Raw genomic sequence first — 4,763 nt, 5'->3', positions numbered from 1 at the left:
GCAGATTCCCACTACTGCCAATCCTGCTCCCCTGCTCCCCTCGGCATTTCCCGCTCCTGCCAATCCTTTTCTTGTTCATGGTCCACTTATGACTGAGAGCATGTGGTACTCAGTCCTTTGTTTCTGGGAAAGATCACTCAGTATTATTGCCTCTAAGTCCACCCAAGTTGCTGCAAAGTTCATAATTTTGTTTTTCTCTATGGCTGCGTCATTTTTTAAAATCCAGTCCTCTTTCGATGGGCAGCAGGGTTGGTTCCATGTTCTCGCCACTGTGAACAATGCCGCGATAAACATACGTGTGCAGGTGTCTTTTTTATAGAGTGATTCGAGTTCTTCCATCTACCCAGGCTTCGCCAGGGGTGGGTGGGTAGGTGGAGGGACGGCGGGCACCACATTCAGCCAGGCTGCAGCGGCTCGAGGTAAGAACTGGAGAGAGCGAGGGTGACCGTTTTATTCTGGGAGTTCTACTGAGAACTGGCAGAGAACGGTGGCAGACCGGAGACAGAGGGCTCAGAGAGGCAGCTTGGAGACAGTCGAGTGAAGCGACAGGAGGCCGCATTCCTTCCCGCTGCCTGGGCCCCTCGGTGTCCTGGGTTCTGTGAGCCACACTGTCCAGATCAGGGTCAAAGGCAAGCGTTCTTCCCAGTCGTCCCACCCTGCACCATTGTTGGCTCCAGGAGCATTCCACAGCTTGTTCCAGCTCGGAAAGCCAAGATGCTCCTGCCTCCTCTGGCAGCTGGCCTGCCTCCAGCCGCCTTCCTTTCTGACTAAGGCGTCCGGGAAGGGACAGGGTGGGGGGAGGGTGGCAGTTTCCGCAGGAGGCGGGCCTGGGGGAGAGTCAACAGTCAGGAGGCTCGGCATGAGGCCTCCTTTCCCTCTGCCCTTCTGCCTGTGGACGGAAGTCCCTGCTCAGTGACCAGGTGAGTGACACGTGCAGGAGGCGGCCCTGGACGAGCAGGCCAGAGAGGGGCAGTGGGGCTCATTCCCCCGCCCCTCCGGCGCCCCTCCCGGCCCCTTCCTCCTCTCATCCCCCATGGCTTCTGAATCTTTCCTATTCCTGTTGGGATAAGAGGCTGTGGAATGTTCTGGTGAGGCCACACTATGATTGTTAAACGTTTACAAAGGGAAATAATCTACCTGGGAGATGTTGTCAACCTAGGGCTGATGTAATCGGAAGGCTCTGGATTTTGTCACTCCCCACCCTGAAAGGTTCCTGCTCTGAGCTTTGAAAATCAAGGTCAGAGCCTGGAAACCTTGCTGATCAACAAGTCTGGGCTTGGCTCCTTGGGCAAGCTTACGCGCTTCTGGCCTCCCAAACCCCACATCCCCAAGGCAGCGAAAATGACCGGGATTCCGTTCCAGCGTGAGGAGAAGCCCTGGATCTGAGGCTGGGGTGGTGAAGGCTGAGGTCAGGCGTGGCTGGGGCCTTGGGACGCGAGACGGTGTTCGGGCAGAGAGAACAGGTAGAAGGAGAAACAGACGCTTGGGCTGCATCTACAAAGACTCACTCCTGGAAACCGGGAGCTTTGAAATCAAGGGCAGTGTTTACTCTGAGACCTCTTCTGGCCACCGAGTGAGACACCATAGTGATCATTTGTGGCTCACAGGACAGTGGAGGGAGCTTAGAATTAATTTTTCTTTTTGAGTTGGAGTCTCACTCTGTCATCCAGGCTGGAATGCAGGGGCACGCTCACGGCCACCGCAGCCTTGACCTGCTGGTCTTAGGTGATCCTTGGACCTCGCCCTTCCATGTAGCCGAACTACAGGTGTGCGCTACCACGCCTGCCTAATTTTTTGATTTATTGTAGAGACGAGGCTGTGCCAAGTTGTCCGGGCTGGTCTCAAACCCGCGGGCTCAGACAATCCACTTGCCTCGGCCTCCCAAAGCGCTGAGATGACAGGTTGAGCCACCATACCCAGCCTCACTGTACTTTTCGTCCAACAATCACAGTTTTTAAAAAACTGAGGTAGAATTCGCATAAGATAAAGTTTTAGTACATTTATGATGCCGCATAGTCATCACCACTCCCTCCTTCGAGAAAGAAACTCTGTCCGGTTAACAATTTCTCCCCAATTCCGCCTCCCCTTTGCTCCTGCTGACTGGTAATCTACTTTCTGCCTTGATGGATTTGTATTTTCGGATCTTTCCTGTCAATGGCACCATTCAATATGTTATCTTTGCTTCTGGCTAAGTTCACTCAGCATAATGGTTTTAAGGTTCATCGTGTGTTAATTTAAAATTCACAGAATTAGGGCTGGGTGTGGGGACGCATATCTGTAATCTCCTTTGGGAGGCCGATGTGGGAGGATCGCTTGATCCAGGAGTTCAAGACTGGCCTAGGCAACACAGTGAGACTTCGTTTCTACAAAAAATCAAAATTAGACTGGCATGATGGCCTGTTCCTGTAGCCCCAGCGTTTCGGAGGCTGATGCAGAAGGCTCACCTGTGTCCAGGAGGCAGAGGCTTTGATGAGCCGTGATTGTGCCCCTGCTCTCCTACCTGGTCTACAGAGTGAAGCCTCAGCTCAAAAAACCCAAACAAACAAACAGAAAAAGGACCAAACAAAAGAAGCTTATGTTTGTGCATTCTGGCTATTCTTGCCTTTAAAATAATTTCATCCAGACTACTGCACCTGAGCCTGAATTTCTTTATGGCGCATATTCATGTTAAATGCAGGTTATCTCTTATTGCATTTTTAAATATGACTTACACGGACGTCTTCCAAACTTTATATCTTATGTTGTTGTTGTTGTTGTTTAGGTTACAAGCAATAGTTTTAGAGAGAGCCTTTCTCTCAGACTCCATGAGAGTGAACAGTTACTTTTAATGACACTGTGACATTTTCAAAAAAACATACTTTTTCCCTCTCAACTCATCAGTGCGTAGGACACATCTGTCAAGGCCCGGAGGTTGCCACCCAGCAAGGTGGGCCACCTCCCACTGCTTCCTGGGAGGACAGTAGCCCTCCAGGGGAGGTGATCTGCATAGTGCTAGACTCACGTGGGTGCTTCACAGGCATCCACCTTGCACAGGATCTTGGGTTCTTTGCACCAGCGAGATCCAAAGATCAATCTTGCACTTCCTCCGTGGCCACCGTAGGGCACAGAAGGCCCCACCCCATAGGACGCCAGGGGGAGGACCAGGGCTGGTGACAGGACTCATACAAACCCCCCCCCAGTAGCCAGGGATCCTCCTTGAGTTCAGAGTCCACCTCTGGTGACCACCTTTCTCCAACGCCCGTGACAGGATGGGCGGCCGGTTCCTGCGGCGGCTGCTGGCAGAGGAGAGCCGGCACTCCAGCCCCGTGGGACGCCTCCTGCTTCCTGTGCTCCTGGGATTCCGCCTGGCGCTGCTGGTGGCCGGTGGACCTGGGCTGTTTGGCGACGAGCAGAGTGAATTCGAATGCAACACCCAGCAGCCAGGCTGCAAGGCCGCCTGCTTCGATGCCTCCCACCCCATCTCCCCGCTGCGCTTCTGGGCCTTCCAGGTCATCCTGCTGGCGGTGCCCAGTGCCCTCTACCTGAGAGTCACTCTGCATCATGTGGTCGCACGCTGGGAAGAAGCGGGAAAGGGGAAGGAGGAGAAGGAAGTCCTGATCCAGGATGGGGAGCACAGCGGGGCCGCCCCCAGGGGCTGGAAGCCTCCGGCTACTCTGGGCCTACGTGGCCCAGCTGGGGGCGCGGCTGGTGCTGGAGGGGGCTGCCCTGGGGCTGCAGTGCCGCCTCTATGGGCTCCACATGCCCAGCCACTTTGGATGCCGTGCAGAGCCTTGCCCCCATGAGGTGACCTGCGTCCTCTCCCGGCCCTCAGAGAAGACCATCTTTCTCAAAGCCATGTTTGGGGTCAGCGGGCTCTGCCTCTCGTTTACTCTCTTGGAGCTTGTGCTTCTGGGTCTGGGAAGGTGGCGCCAGGCCCGAGGGAAGTTCCCGGGTGGGACCTCGTCTCCCAGTCACGCCCTTGATCTGGGCAGCACAAGCAACAGTCAGCAGACACTTTGAAGTTCTGCCTGGCCAGAGATCCGTTCCTTCCCGGAGACGCTGACCTCGCAGTCCTGTGGAAGAAGGATCATGTTTCCTGGTCGCCGCACCCGTGCTGGTGGCCAGGTGGGCTGTGGTTTCAGAAAGGGTGGGTGACCTGTCTCCTCCGGCCTGCAGCCGGCCACAGAGGTTCCACTGGGAGGGCGTCCTCCCTGTGCCAAGGTGAGAAAGTAGCCCTATCGCCAGGGAACTGGGGTTACGACGGACCTTCACGAGTGCACTTAGCAGAGCAGCCCTTCCCTTCCCCTGCCTTTGCATCTGCCCATCATCTCCTGGCGACTCCCCCAGAAATCTGTGTTTTCAGGCCAGATGCCCTCCGTCCCGTCATCTTTTTCTATAATTCACCATTCTTCTTAAAGATGATAAAAGCGTCTTCCTTTTCCTCTCCTTCAGACTTCATTTTCTTGTGAAGATTCCCAGGTGCATGCAACAATAAATTGTGTGTGCTTTTCTCTTTTGAAAGAGCCTGGTGTCAATTTGGTTTCTAGATTCCTCCAAGGAATCCACTTAGGCTGAAGGGTATTTGAGGTGAGTTTCGCTGCCCTCCAAGCCAAACCCATGATCTCCCTTGGGAATCCCGATTTGGAGGCAAGGGTGCCTGCTGTCTCTGCCTGGGGCGTGAGCAGAGAAGAGGAGATAGCTGAGTGTATCGGTGAACATTTGCCTTCTGGGCAAGTAGAGGAAATGTCTGGTGTGGTTGGAGTTGGGGGGAAGAAATCACGGGG

At 54.5% G+C, this 4,763-nt stretch overlaps 1 pseudogene; it reads left to right on the top strand.

Annotated features, from left to right (window-relative positions):
- The first annotated feature begins 872 nt into the window (after positions 1 to 872).
- On the top strand, positions 873 to 4,080 carry LOC103255963 (annotated as a pseudogene).
- Positions 4,081 to 4,763: the final 683 nt, after the last annotated feature.

Source organism: Carlito syrichta, unplaced genomic scaffold (assembly GCF_000164805.1).
Source record: "Carlito syrichta isolate Samal-C Ts95f unplaced genomic scaffold, Tarsius_syrichta-2.0.1 Scaffold288775, whole genome shotgun sequence".
Lineage (NCBI taxonomy): Eukaryota > Metazoa > Chordata > Mammalia > Primates > Tarsiidae > Carlito > Carlito syrichta.
Note: the sequence above shows the minus strand (reverse complement) of the source record. Positions and strands in the feature narration are given on the sequence as shown.